At 35.7% G+C, this 16,365-nt stretch overlaps 1 pseudogene; it reads right to left on the reverse strand.

Annotated features, from left to right (window-relative positions):
* Positions 1–256: 256 nt before the first annotated feature.
* Positions 257–919, reverse strand: LOC105992304 (annotated as a pseudogene).
* Between the last annotated feature and the right edge of the window lie 15,446 nt (positions 920–16,365).

The following is a 16,365-nucleotide window of genomic DNA, read 5'->3' on the forward strand; positions in this document are numbered from 1 at the left end:
TCAGACACACAAATATATATTAGTTGTTGGAAATGAGAGGAATATTTTCATAGTTTCTTCATATAATTGTGGATATTCTTTTTGATACTATGCCAAAACATTGATATTACACCAAAACTTAACTATTGGTGTTTGCCTAAAGGCAAGTTGCAGGTTGAAATCTAAAGTTATATCAGTGAAATTTTTGTGTTATTTTATTAAATCCCACTTATTATTGGGCTATTTAAATTGATGATTATTATTTTTTTACATGAGCTAAGGATGGTAGATGACTTTATTTGCCTTTCCGGGCCTTGATCTTCCTCAGATAGAATTCCAGCTCCTTGCCTTCTAGCACATAGCCATCTGCTCGGCCACACTGGCCTGGTCAGGATGCAATGCAGGCAAGAAGCTTCCCTTGTTGGAATTGCTCCTCTAATAGACTGCTGATTTTGGCATTCTTTTTTCTTTCATCATATTTCTTCTGAATTTTCTTGGATCGGTTTTTGTTTAAAATCTCTTCCTCCTCAGGAGTCAGCCTGGCCCCCTTCTTGCGGCCCAGGGGCAGTGCATAATGGGATTCATAGCACAGCCGGTACCGTGTGCTGTCGATGAGCACAATGCAGTTCTTTACTAGGGTTTTGGTGCGGACCAGCTCGTTATTGGATGCATTGTAGACAACATCAATGATCCTTGTTTTACGAGTACAACACTCAGAACCCCAGGAAAAGTTGCCCACATCCAGCCTCAGAGCACGGTATTTCTTGTTGCCACCCCGAACTCGGACTGTGTGTATGCGACGGGGGCCCATCTTAGTGTTGGCGGCAGGGCGTCCCAGCTCATACTTCCGCTTCTTGTGGTAGGGTTTCCTTTTACCCCCGGTTTTGCGGCGCTTGTGCCAGTTATCCCGAGAGATGCCCATCGCTCGGCGCTGGCTGGAAAGAGCTTAAATTGATTATTTTATCCTGTATAAGGTTGTAACTGTTTGTGAACACATTCAACGTTTGGAAAACATAATTTCATGTAATTGTAACAGTTTTCCAAATGTTGGCATATTTCATTATTTGGTATCAGAAGATCACGCTTGCTTATGTTTCCATCAATGTCCTCATAAAAATCTTCAAGCATGGGAAACTATTAGTCTTTTGATAGTGGATACAGTTTATCTTAACCCTACTTTTGCATTGAAAGTCTGAATTTTAACTTTGATAATAAGGACTGTTGGCTGTTATTCTTGAAGGGATAGGTTCACTACATTTAATTTTTTTTAGCAAGTATTTAATACCTAAATCAGAATGACTGTAGTATCTATATCAGTCAATATCCATTTCTGTCCTTATAAAACAATACGTTATTAAGTTGTAGTGAGGATTAAAGTGAATGAATGAAGATGGATAGGGTGCTGTTTCGAGCTCTAGAATCCTTTTGGTACCACCATTAGTGGACATACCCATTACTACAGTTATGGCAACAAGGATGCCACCTAAAGAATGTATCTTCTAGTGAAATTAAGACTTTTTAAAAGTAATTTTATAATAATGTAGTTAGAAGTAATCCATTTTAACTGTTAATTTCCTAGTGTAACATCTTTGTAGAGTACTATTTTGCATTTAAGTCAGCCAGTAATATCATACTTAATATAAGAGAATATGTATAGAATGAATAAACAGAATAGGAAAGGATTGAGCACATTTAGTTTCATCTAAGAGTATTTTTTTGTATGCTAGCTTTTGGATGTGTATGTCTTTTAACACCCACACATGTGACTTGAAGCACTTAGGGAACCTGTTTGTCTTTCCTGCATTACTGAATTTTTTTCTTTCATTGTTTTTTTAGTAGTTATATAATAAACACATATTCTCATTAAGGTGTTATTTTCTCCTACCTTTATTTTAGCTTCTTTATTTTTGTCACTAGTTTTTTTTTTAATGAGATTGGCCCTGTTACATGGATGTGAGCACTGACTGTGCCACATTTTCTTTTATTATTATTATTATTTTTATTGTGAAAATACCATATAGAGGTGTTACAGTTACATGGGCAAGATAATGAGAGTACATTTCTTATCAAGCATTGTGCGTTTTCTTTTGCAAGAAATCCTTTTCCTCACCTCTTTTTGTTTCTTTGTGCTAGAGGATGGAATCTTGGGTTTGTGACTGGGATTGGGATGCCTGGGCAGAGAAGGTTAATGCTCAAGCATCACTTTGTATTCTCAGTGTGAGCTGTCCAGTTGCCTTACCGCATGACTACTGCTGAGCTCATGTCTTCCATCCTGGCTATGAGCTGAGGGTGTTTACAAGAGAATGAACTGGCAGACATTTCATCATCGGTTCTTGGTGGCGGAATACAGAGTTGTCCTTTTTCTGTTCACTCATTTCTTTCCTACAAAAGTACAAGTACAAAATGTCTTGAGCACATCTCAAAGATATCACTAGTTGTCACTATTGTCAAGCAGTGATATTTATAGCATCCTTTCACAGAGTGAATGACATGACAAAAATAAGAGCAAATAACAGTGGTAGAAAGGATCAAGATAACCTTCTTGTATCTAGTAGAGTTGTTTTATTTCAATAATAAGTGAAAAGCTACCAATGGAATATAACTTGTAGACATCCACATCTCAGATCATGTGAACCAGTCATACTATTATAGAGGACATGCTCTATTAAAGTAATCTTCTTAAAATTTTTATACCTATGAAATCCTTGAGTTGCCTTAAAAAGCAATATAAAACAATTGCACTTGATGTGCTATCTTACAGAATGGTCCAGTTATGAGGAATTGAAAAAAAACTTAACCTATAGTTCAAATTAGCCTGAGGCTTAGCTACCACCTAGCAAGACAAATACTTTGAATGAATTGCTGTTTTAACTTTACAAGTGTCTTTATTATTAAATGAAGAGTTTGACTTTAAGACATTTTAAAACACTTCAGGCCTGATTTAATCTATAAAAGAAGTGCATGTTTAATGGATACAGTTTCATGTATACCCATGAAACTATCACAGTTAATGCCATAAATATATCCATTACTTCCAAAAGTTTCCTCTTACTATTATTATTGTTACTATTTGTTATTAAATAAGAACACATAGGGTTTACTTTCTTTTGCTCAAGGCTAGCACTCTACCACTTGAGCCTCAGTGCCACTTCCAGCTTTTTCTGTGTATGTGGTACTGAAGAATTGAACCCAGGGCTTTATGCAGCTAGGCAAGCACTCTACCTGTAAGCCACATTTCCAGCCCCTTTATTTTCGTTTTTGAAGGCACCTGCTATTACTTTATTGAGGAATAATCTTACAATTTTGTAGGAGTCTTGTAGAACCCTTTTAGCTTTTATAAGCTCCTTGAATGCTCATGTAAACTTCCTTTTTCATCCCTCCTACCTGCCCACCTATATTTATGTATATTAATTACATGTCCTTCTATTTTTTAAAAAATTTCCTGAAGAGATAGCTTAAAAGCCAGCTATAAAATTTTGTACAGAATTATAGAAGTTTGCAAGTTGTATACATTGAATGTGAGAGCTCAGGTGCCTGCAGAAAAAAATGTTTTCTACCCTGTTAGAAATTGTGTTAAGGGCTGGGAAGGTGGCTCAGTGGTAGAGTGCTTGCCTTGCATGGATGAGGCCCTGGGTTTGATTCTGCAGCACAACATAAATAGGAAAAGCCAGAAGTGGCTCTGTGGGCTGAAGTAGTAGAGATCTAGCTTTGAGCTTCAGCTGAGGGACAATGCCCAGGCCCTGAGTTCAAGTCCCAGGACTGGAAAAAAAAAGAAAGAAAGAAAAGAAAAAGAAAAAAGAAAACTCAATGGAAATAATCCATCTACTAAATATATCCATTACATTTCACAATAAAAAAAAGAAGAAATCTACTCATTACCTTGCTCATGTAATTGTAACCCCTCTGTACGGTATTTTCACAATAATAAAAAAGAAAACAAACTGTAAAAAAAAAGAAATTGTGTTAAAAGGCCAAACTTTTATATAAAAATTGAGAAGGAATAGGAGATAAAGATATGAAGACTTAAGTCTTTCGGAGGAAATGATACTAGAAGTTAGAATTTAGAAAATTAATCATGTTAGAAATCATTATATTTCAACTTAGAAATCAGTATATTTCAGATCATTTCAGATAATACCCTCAATGGCTTAATATAACTGAGGTTTACTGTTTGGTCATATTAGTTGTTCATTGTGAGTTGGAAGGTCTTCTACTTACAGTTTAACCAAAAGATTCATATTAACATAGCCTTTCTAAACACAGAGGTAGAAAAATGCTATATTGAATTACTTGGGGCCAAGAAAAGTTAGACATTATCTATATGTACAAGTTATGGTAAAAGTAAACCAATATAGAACCTCAGCTTCTATGGGTATTGATAAATTGAGGCTATTGTGTACTGGGAAGGGAAGCTAGAATATTTGTGAACAGCTCTAATATCTATAACAGTTGGTACACTGAAATAATGGTAGATTATGTAGAAGATAGAGGAAGGTGTTCAAGCAAGTTATGAATGTAGGGGACCCTTGCATAAGTCAACAATAAAAAGCATGAATAGTGCTCAAACCAATATTTAACTTTATTTTGGATGCTAGATATTATCAGCATTCATGCGTACGATAGAGGAAAACCTGTCCTCCTGGCAATAATGACATAGTCTTGCTAAGGCAAGGGCTTTCTGTTTAGTTGTGTTCGAAAATACTAAGGGAATGGAGAAAAGAAAGAATTTGAAAAATTAGTCTATTATGAATTCTCTTTTCCTACTTGATAGATTTTGATCCATATTTATAACAAATTATATAGACACTACAATTTTAGTTAGAAGTCTGAATACCTGTATTGCACGGTAGCTCGTTGAACATTCTGGGACTGGGCATAGGGGTATATTCTTGTAATCCCAGCTGGCTGAAAGATGAAGGTCAGAGACTGTGATCCAAAGTTAGCCTTGGTAAAAGCATCAGACTCTTATCTGAAAGGCAAAGTAAGAACAAAAAGATGGATGGCAATCAATAAATTCTTCAGTGAATAGATTACAAAGATATTACAACTTCACTATAAAAGACTTTAACATCTTATGGGTAATTCAAATGATAGCAAAAGAAATACTGGCAGTTATAAAGAGTGAATATTAACTAGTAAAAGGCAACAATGAAGGTCATCTGTAGATGGGCATTTATATTTGTTCCTTGGTGCTAAGTCAGTCAGCTTATTCAGTTTCATTTGTGCTCTTGCTCCCACTTGAGTTCTTGCTCAAACGTCCTGAGTCCTATGCCTTAATAATTCCAGAAACTTATTTGTCATATTAGTATTTCTTCTAAATAATGTTACACAGTCCCTCATACTTAATTTATAATTATCCTGAATTAATTTTGATAGTGTTCACATTACTTGAGAATTAGAGTAAAATATGTTCTCTAATTTCTCAATCTGTTTTTTTCCATGTCTTCATTTAAAATTTCTTATAAACACATTGTGTAGTTAACTTTCTAGTTTCCATTTCAACCATGGCACAGCATTTCAAGAAAACCATTACCTACTTATTCCTGAAGCTTCATATCATATTTTTCAAGATAAGGCTGTTTTTGAGTTGGAGGAATAAAGATAGTTGTTCAGCATTCTAATTTAAATTAGATATTGCTTAATTTATTTGGACAAATATGGTTTATATTTATATATTTATCAGTAAGATACATTGGTTAAAGTCTCCCTCAAGTTCTAATGGCTATTCAATTTGTTCATGTTTAAAATGATCAGTTGTTTAGTCATTGTTTTAATCTTTGCTAATCTCTTGCTACTTTATGAAGGCAAACTGGTTATTTCAACTCTGACACAGATCCTAGCATTTTTCTTTCTAAAGGCGGTAAGGGTGTGGAAGCAAAAATATTTTTGTGGCTTCTAGTATATAGAGACACTTTGAAAGGGATCTCATTACTTACAGCCTTGTCTGGGATCTTCAGAAATTTCCTGAACAGAAATCTTCCAGTTTAGGTCTGTCTTTGTGATTACTATTTTTAATAATTAATTTACTTTATTGTTATTGTAGAGGATGATGTACAGAGGGATTCCAATTACATGAGTCAGGTAATGAGTACCTTTCCTTTCTTACAGTGTCTTCTGTTTCCTGGAGACCGAATAACTGGAGTGTGTCTCTCCCTGTCTCCTCTTCCCACAACCAAGCATGTGATACTCACTGACCTGAAAGACACAATCTTGCTTTTTTATAGTTAACATCCTTCCTATACATGCTTCAAAAACCACTCACTCAAGAGACATTCCTTCCACAAAACCCAGCCCTCGTCTGTTGTATCCAAAATGATTCCTCTTTTGTAACTCCCATGATGCTCATGTTATCTGTGAAGGCCATTTGCTACTGAGCATGTTCAGCTTACTCAATGCAACTATGCACCACTGCTTTCCTACGTTTATCTAAAGTTCTTTAAGATGGAAACAGTTCACAGCTTGGCACATAAATTACCTGATTAATCACAGCATTAGACTGTAATGTTAACATTATCGTTTTATAATTTTGTTTATAGAATTACATTTATATGCCATGACATTTACAGTTAATGTTATGTTCATTACATTTCTATCATCATTTTATGGATGGCCCACAGTCCCAAAGAGGCTAGCTTGTCCAGTATGCAGTAGTAATGTTGGGCCCATTTATGAATTCATACCATCCAACTCTAATCTTCAATACTTTTTTATGCTTTTCCTTTATGTTCCACAAAGACTACCGAAATGTTGTAGATATCAACAGATGTCAAAATTTACTCTATAGGAGTTTGGGATAGGAAATCTATAGCTTAAGATTGTAATATGCATATGTATTGTTAAAGTATAGATGATTGGTTAGTTTCCTGTTATGGTAGATACCTGTTTCATTTGCTTATACAGTGCTTCATCAAAGATTTTTTTTGGAAGCAATATGTTTATTTTATTTATTTATTTAAATTATTAATTAGTTTTTTATTGTGAAAATACCATACAGAGGGGTTACAATTACATGAGCAAGGTAATGAGTACATTTCTTACCAAGCATTGTTGCCTCCTCCTTTGTTTCCCCTTACCATCCCTGCCTATAAATAGGTTTTGGAGTTCTGAATAACTAGAATATAAACTAGTGAGGGTTTCCTTTCTGTTTAAGAATAACTGGTGGGGAAGTGGCTCTCTAGTTCAAGTGGGATAGCGCTCACCTTGACCTGAAGAGCTCAGGGACAGCACCCAGGCCCAGAGTTCAAGACCCATCACACACACACACACGCACGCACGCACGCACGCACGCGCGCACACGCGTCAGTGGCTATGTCTCATACACACACACACACGCCAGTGGCTATGTCCCATACATCAACTGCTCTTACTTGAAACATTTTTTTTAATAATTATAGATTCTTGAGGTTCAAAGAATACAGCTCACATGCAGTATGTCATATGTATATTTTTGTAATACCCAAAGATTAAAGTCTGTTCCATCACTGCCAAAAATCTCCTTTACCTTTCTGTAGTCTCACAACCCTAGCATTTGGATTGTGTTACATTGTTGTGGTTTTAAGTGGTTCCAATAACTGTTCTTAGGACTAGTGATTCTTAGCTTTTTTTTCCAGGTACCAATTTGACTTTAGAGAACTATTACTTCATATCTCTAGCCCATTTTTAAATTTGATTTTTATTTCTACTGCTAATCTTTTGAATCCTTTGTATTTCTGGATATGAATTGTCAGGTTCACTTTGCTAGTATTTTCTCTCACTTGGTAATTTGTCCTCTCATTCTGCCTTTTGTTGAGTTAAAGTGCAAATGAATCTTTTCTCTAGGGCAATAGTAACCTTGAATCATTGGATATTGCTGTATTTGCCTGTCCTCTACTCAAAGAAGTTCATAGGCACCTGTGGCAGAGGAAAGAGTGCCATCTGCAGCAGCCTGGGCATCAGTTTTCAGTTTCACAACCTGAACAGGGGCAAGGAGAGAGAAGGAATGCGACTCCTTAGGGTGCAACTAGACAGGGCCTTTCACCTTTTGCTCAGAGGGTGCTGATATTGCCATTCAGTAGTCACCCATTACTTTGTCCCATTAATACATATAATGAAAATAAAAACAAAATTGATCCCTTCCAGGATAGCAGAATTGTTGACTTAGAACAACATTAAGTCTCTTGGTAAAGCAACAGCAATCAAGGTAATCAATAAAAGACATGACAATGGCACCAGCTGATTTCAGACATCAGATGCCTGCCTCAGCTTTGTTCATTCCAAGTGATTAAATGCTTACATCTAATTAAAACAATCCATTGCTATTAGGTTTAGATATCTTTAAAACACAGACCTTCAAATGACATTTTCAATGAAGACTGAACTAGTTTTTCTTTTTCTTTTTTTTTCCTTTTTGAATACATTTTTTATTGTAAAAATATTGTACAGAGGGGTTACAATTACATGAGTAAGGTAATGAGTACATTTCCTATCGAGCATTGTTGCCTCCTCCTTTGTTTTTTTTTCCTTACCATGCTTTCCTTCCCCACCTCCACAACCTGGCCATGGGGCTTGAACTCTTGGCTTGGGTACTGTCCCTCAGCTCTTTGGCTCAAGGCTAGCGCTCCACCACTTGAGCCACAGCACCACTTCCAGCTTTTTCTACTTATGTGATGCTGAGGAATCAAACCCAAGGCCTTATGCATGCAAGGGCAAACACTCTACCACTGAGCCACCTTCCCAGTCCTCTCTCCCCTTTTTTTAAAGTAGGTTATTTAATAGGTTTTTATGAAATCTGGGAACACTGAAAAGGGGTAGGTTTTTTCTTCATAATATAAATAGGGCTGGGAAGGTGGCTCAGTGGTAGAGAGCTTGCCTTGCATGCATGAGGCCCTGGGTTTGATTCCTCAGCACCACATAAGCAAAAAGAAAAAAGCTGGAAGTGGCGGTATGGCTCAGGTGGTAGAGCACTAGCCTTGAGCTGAAGACCTGAGGGACAGCGCCCAGGCCCAGAGATCAGGCCCTACAACTGGACCCAAAACAAACAAACAAACAACTATATATATATATATATATATATATATATAAACATATTTACATAATATGAAATACTCTTTTTGGAATATATGACTTAATAATGTGTCCATTTATAGCTGTATTTACCTTTCTTGCCAGTTTTTAGTGTCACAGTCTACACATTTTCATGGCAGCATGAAAATTTGCCGGTCATTTTCTCAAAAAGTTTAATTACTATTTTTGTTTTTACTTCGGTTTTATAGAGCTACTCACAATTAGGTAAGTAAAGAATTAGAAGTAGTAATCCCTACAGATTGACAAATCAGGAATGTTTAGGTGAATGGTAGCAGATTCTTATTTGAGTTTTCTTCATATAACTAGAAAAGAGCCTGCCAATGTATGTTTTGCAAATCAATTTTCTGTTGGGCCTACTTTCCCCTGGAAATATTGCAGTGAATATGACTTTAAAAGTTAGATACAGCTGGATCATGTATGTAATCCTAATCTCAGCATCTGGAGGTTGAGATCCAGATGATTCAAGTTCAACACCAACCCAGATATGTCCATGATTCTCTATATCCAATTAACTGCAAAAAGCAGTTAATTGGGATGTGGCTCAAGTGTTAAAGAACCCATCAAACAAGCAAAATTTGGTAAATGGGAGACTCTCAGTTCAAACTCCAGTACTTCCCCTTCCAAACAAACAAACAAAAATAAACTCCTTAAGCTCAGCTACTTCTTTGTCTATTAGTTAGATTTCTATTGAATCACCTCAAGGATATTCAAATCTCTCCCATAACATTGCATAATGCTTGCATATAACCTATACATATCTTCTTAAATACTCAAATCATCTCTAGGTATTTAGAATACCTAGTGCATTCTTAATTCTAAGTACATAGTTGTTAAAGTAAATTGCATAGGGTACACGGTCATTACAGAAACAATTTTACTAATTATTTCTGATCCATACTTGGTTGGAAGCCAACAAATAGGGAATTATGGATACATGGTAGATTATACATTCAGGTGGCAATTCTTTCCCTTTCTTTTAACTCTTAATTTGAGAAACAAAGCAATTTTGTTTTCATTTTGGTCTATTACTGTAGTGAAACTTTCCACCAATAATGTTTGGGGTTTTTGTAACACTATTTTTTGTATGTTTTTTATTGTAAAAATGCGGTACAGAGGGTTGCAGTTACAAGAGTAAGGTAATGAGTACATTTCCTATTGAGCATTGTTATCTTCTCCTTTGTTTTTTCCCTATCATCCCTTTCCTCCCCACCTCCCCAAATCCTCCCTCCCTCCCCAACCCCAAAGTTGTAAAGTTTGTTTTCAACATATTGTTTTGTACATCTCATTGTTACAATGGGTCACCTTGTATCCTTATTTAAGCATTTTGTTTTGTCCCTTCCCCTCCCCGAATTAGAGAAGTGTATATACAAGATGCAGGGCACCAACATCAGTGAAAACAGGGTTTATACCCTGGGGGAGGAACATAACCAAGAAACAAAAAAAAAAATCACATGGTACATTATAAATACTATAGAAACAATAGCAAGAATGGAAAAAGTTATGTGTCCTTATCTTGTGGTTCATTTTGCTTAACATCATCTTATATGGTCATATGTACATAGCTTTTGGGTTTTTCTGCTTGTCCTACACATGTCCTAGTTATTGCAAATAAGGGAAACCATGGGACCTATGTTTCTTTGGGCCTCGTTTACTTAATATAATTTAAATAAGTGGGCTAAAGACTTAAAGAGAAACTTCCCTGAAGAGGAAATAAGAATGAAGAAATGCTGAACTTTTATAGCCATAAAAGAAATGCAAATCAAAACAACATTGAGATTCTGCCTCACTCCAGTAAGAATGACTCTAATCAAGAACTCTAATAACAACAGAAGCTGGAAGAGATGTCAGAAGGCAGCCCTACTGCATTGTTGGTGGGAGTGTAAACTTGTTCAACCACTTTGGAAAGCAGTATGGAGGTTCCTCAAAAGACTCCACATAGACATCCCCTATGACTCAGCAATCCCACTTGTGGGCATTTACCCAAATGTTCACAAACAAGACACACTAAAGCTACCAGCAGGACTATGTTTATTGCAGCATTCTTTACCATAGCTAAGATATGGAACCAACCCAGATGCCCCTCAGTAGATGAATGGATCAAGAAAATGTGGTATATATGCACAGTGGAATTCTATGCCTCCATCAGAAAGAATGACATTGCCCCACTTAAGACTTGGAAAACACTATTTTTATTAGCCTTGAATCTAAGGCAAATGAACATAATTATACTTATTTGTATGCTGATAGAAGATACATGTGATTTGGAAATTCTTTTCTTTCATAATAGAAAATAAACCCAGATTAAAACAAACAAGTTAGAGATAAGAAACTGAAGGAAATTAAAACTGTTTTCTTCTCTGTAGTTTTTGTATTTTAAATGCTCATGTTTCAAACTTTTAACAGTTGTCCAGAAATATACCTCCAGAATTCAGTAATAAAGAAGTGACTCAAATATCTGATAAAAAATTCAAAAGTCTGATTTTCTATGTGTGCACAAGTCCTGGGGCTTGAACTCAGGGCCTGGGCTCTGTCTCTGAGCTTTTTTGCTCAAGACTGAGGCTTTACCTCTTGGACCGCAGCTTCACCTGTAGTTTTTTGGTGGTTAATTGGAGATAAGAGTATCAGAACTTTCTTACCTGGGTTGGCTTTGCACTATAATCCTCAGATCTCAGCCTCCTGAGTAACTAGGATTACAAACATAAGCCATGGGTACCCAGCTCAAAACTCTACTTTTAAAATGATCAACACTTCAAAAAGGATTCAAGCAATCACATAAATTCAAGACACAGACAAGAAAGTAAGCAACATGGATGAGAAATTCAGCAAGGAATTGGAAATTGTAAAAGAAAAGAAAATCAAGAAATTTGTTAGAATTGCCAAAGCTTTTCTTTCTTGCTATTGTTTCTAACATATTCATATTTCTTTGTTGCTTTGTATGTCCCTCCTCCACGGTATAACCCCTGTTTTCACTGTATTTGATGTTGTTGGTATAATTTGTGGAGGGGAAGGTGGACCCATTGCAACAATGAGATGTATAAGATGTGATGTCGAAAAATGAACTTTACAGCTTTGGTGCAGAGGGGGGGGGTGGAGGGGTGGTTAGGAGGTGGGGAGGAGGGGGTGTTGGGGGCCCATAGATGGGAAGGGATGGGAAGGGGAAACAAAGGAGGCGGCAACAATGCTTGATAAGAAATGTACTCATTACCTTGTCCATGTAATTGTAACCCTTTGTAAGGTATTTTCACAGTAAAAAAAATAAAATAATTCCTCAGTGAAGGCCAGGGGCTAGTGGCTTGTGATGTTAATCCTAGGTTCTCAGGAGACTGAGACTTGGAGAATCTCAGGTTGAAAAAGCCCAGGCAATTAATTAGCAAAAAGCTGAACAAGATGTAGCTCAAGGAGCAGAGCACTAGTGGGGAGCAAACCAGCAGAATCAGAGTGTAAGTCACTGAGTTCAAGTCCCATAACAGGGAAAAAAATAAAAGAAAAATCCCACTACCACTAGAGTGGATGTATTAACAAAGAATATGAGAGATAGGTGATAAGATAAATACTCAAACAATAAAATAGGACAAATAATTATGATTACAAACCTGCAAGAGCTCAGGGGCATGATTAAGAGACAAATGTAGACATTTCTGGGGGTAGAAGGTATAGCTGAAATCAAAACTAAAGGCCTAGGGAAGATGTTCAATGAAATTATTGCAGAAAATTCCCCAAAATCTTGGCAATGACACAGACATCCACATAGAGAGGTCATTTTGAACTCTGAACAGACATAATTGAAGAGGAACAAATCCACATCACAGTATAATTAAAATTCCAAGGTTTTAGAACTAAAAAGGAATCTTACTGGAAGCTGAAGTGGTCAGCTTGCATGCAAAGGTAAACATAAAACTTCTAAACGGGGAGATGTGACTATAACTCTGGGATTCATTGAGGGGGTCACATCGGGAGGGAGACAGGGCAGGAGAATGATAGAGGGTAAATAATGTTGAAATACATTGTGTTTGTGTGTAAGTAAGGCATCAGGAGATTCACTGAAAGCCAAAGAATAATAAGAGAGGTTTTAAGAAGAAACCAAAAGCTTGGGTTGACATGAGTGTGAAAACCTATAGAAAACTTGTATTGGAAAGATAATGTCCCTTGAAAAAGGATTGAGGTTCTGCAAGAGCAACACAAAATTAACTTTTTCAAGAATTAGAAATTCACTCTGTTTCTTTGCTTTACTGTTTTTCTTTTCTTTTTCTTTTTTCCATATCACTTGCCTACAAAGTCCTTTGATTTTTTTTCTATTCCCCTAAAGTGTTCTGCTTTTCCTGTCCTTGGTGGTGTTCTTGGTTCCAACTGGAAGAACCCTTCTCAATTTCTTTATGCTTCAAAGTTCAGGTTCAGGCATCACTTTAATAAGGAAGCCTAGGTGGTTACTCCTTTAGTTCCTTCAGATTATCTATCAACAGCTTGATCCATTTCTCTTCTTTCTTTTCATTATTTCTTCCCACTTCTACTTTTATTCTTGCTCATAACTGATGGCTCCGTAGCAATAGCAATAACAAAATAGAATCTTGAGCAATAGTAACAGCTGCATCACTACCATCACCACTGCTGTTGCCACCACCACCAACAATAATACCCGAGTGGTGCCACCAGCGCCCATGGCTCTTACTTAAGCCTTTGACATGAATTATTTCACTTACATCTCCTCTATCTTTGTAATCTCATACTGTTTTGCCAAATAATGTGTTTCATTAAAAAGCAGGGATTTTATTTTACTTACATTCTATTTCAGGTGAAGCTATTATCTCAGGTTTCTATCTACAAAGAACATACTAATTTATCCAACACTTTGTATATAATAGCATACCAAATAATGTAGAACTTTTCCTAGTCAGGCCAAGATATACTTAACAATTATACTAAAAACAATTCTTGATGTACATCCAGTTGTTAAAGACAGATTGCAGGATATGGAGATCTGGTTCTGTAATCTATCGTTTAATTTTCTTGTCTTGTAATATGTGGGTAATAATGATCTACCTCCCAAGTTTTCCATGGAAGATAGTATATGTGAAAATGCTTTGTAAATTATTCATATATCATAATAGAAATAATTTCCCCATTCTTATTAAAAATAATAAGATAATCTGAACCACTGGGCTTTTGATTAACTTTTTCCTCAAGATTTGTTTACTCTTATAAGGCCCATTTTTCTTTTTTGTTAAGTTGCTAAGGAAGTCTTACTAATTATGTTCGTTAGTGGATCTTCTTCTCTATGTTAAATTTATATGTGTTTGTAAGCATCTCTTGAGAGGGATACTTTTTGGATTAAATATTTGGTTTAAGACTTGATTAAATCTTATATTAATTATAATGTTACAATGTAGGCATAGAAAGGAGTAGCAATGTACACTCTTTTATTATTGTTGTTTTCTCTCATCAAAGTCTATTCCTTATTTCCCTTATGCAGTATCAGGGACCACTGTCAACCCAGATTTGTCCCTCTGGATATCAATGTGCTTTTCTGATAGACCTTTCTTAGCTAAGAGTATAATGATGTACTGAGGTAAAGTCTGACAAACATGTCTTTTTAAATTCCAGAAGAATGGGTACTTTTCTGTCTTAATGTCATGTTTATCCACTTGAGCTCTAAAAGACAGGTTGCCAGTTTGCTCTTCCTGACTCTCCTAATGCTGCCTTTAAGAGCCCTGTTTTGATTATGTTCCTGTTGTCTTCTGTTCTAAAGGCCCACATGTAGCCTTTTCTCTGGTTATATAGCCTTAGAGAATATTCTTGCTTCATAGGTGATGCTTTGTCACCTTTAAACCCAGATTTTGCTGGTTAAATGAAGATGGAGACCTGTAGACTTGTTTTGATTTTTTTTCGCCAGGTTTCTGAGTAGCTAAGAATACACACTTGACCCACTGATGCCTGACTTTATTCAGTCTAAGCTTCTTGCTCTTAGGTTTCTTTCTACTTTAAATCCCAGGTGTCAAAGATGATATTCTAAAAAACATGATTCACTTTGTGTTTTGCCAGTCTTAGGGCTTGAACTCAGGGCCTGGGTACTGTCCCTGAGCTTCTTTTCCTCGAGGCTAGATAGAGCTCTCTCACTTGGGCCACAGTACCACTTCCAGCTTTTTTTGTTTACATGGTACTAAGGAATCAAACCCAGGACTTCATGCATGCTAGGCAAACACTCTACCACTAAACCACATTCCTAGCCTACAATTCATTATGTTAACAACTTCATTCTACCCTTTCTAGCAATAGTAGACCATCTTTGCAGTTGGCAGTGGTCTTTTCTATGTAGCCAGGGCTTTTAAATCCCCTTCATGATATATCCATATGTAGATTCATAATGCTCTTATGAAAAATTATGTCCCCAAAGGAGATTAATATAGTTGTTATTCTTCATGAAATAAAATACTAACAAGACAAAACTTTGTAAAATAAAGAAAATACATAATCTTATTACTCTTAAGGTTCCTTTGTTATTAATTTTTGCTCCTTTTTGTGTGGTCTTCATTATTTTCTGCACAGGTCTAGAGTACATTTGTTTTTTTATTATCCCTATAACTCAAATACAATATGCATGTACAATATTTTATGTGTGTTAATAAGATTTATAGTTAACATAGGAAGAAAAGTATTTTATTGTTTTATTGTTTTTAAATTTTTTGGCAGTATTAGGGTTTGAATTTAGGCTTGCACTTGGTAGGCAGGCAACTCTTCTAATGAGCCATGTCTTCAGCCCTAAAAGAAGTTTAAGTGGTTTGTCTGCTGACATAGTAAAACATCCTAATAATTTCTTTAAAAAAATATATTATTTAAATTTATAAGAAATCCCCAGCTATATCTCCAGATTTAATATACACATCAATTTAAAGGCTGTATAATATCTGAGATATATAAAAACCATGTTTAAATATTTCTTTTTAGACATTTATGCATTCTAATACTTTTATGATTATAAATACTTTTGTTGAACTTTTTGCTGAACATGGATTTTAAAAGATATTTAAACCTTTATATTAGAATCCCAGAAGTTATATAACCAAGTTAGAGTAACAATTTTTATTTTTGTATTTGTAGAAAAGAGGAAAGTTTTATTTTCTTTTATATTATTTCTGGGCTGTAACTTTTTATGATACTTGGAGCAAATTGTTTGTTATTTTGTTTTCTTATATAATCTTCCTATAACCTTCAGTGCTCATTTTCTCATTTCTTTGTTGGAGGTTTATTTACGTCCTTTAAGCTTCAAAATAGTTAAAGCCTTTCCCTTAGAAGTCCTTTTGGATTTGGAAATGAGAAAATGTGTGTATC

The sequence above is a fragment of the Dipodomys ordii genome, unplaced genomic scaffold (assembly GCF_000151885.1).
Source record: "Dipodomys ordii isolate 6190 unplaced genomic scaffold, Dord_2.0 Scaffold1, whole genome shotgun sequence".
NCBI classification, from domain to species: domain Eukaryota; kingdom Metazoa; phylum Chordata; class Mammalia; order Rodentia; family Heteromyidae; genus Dipodomys; species Dipodomys ordii.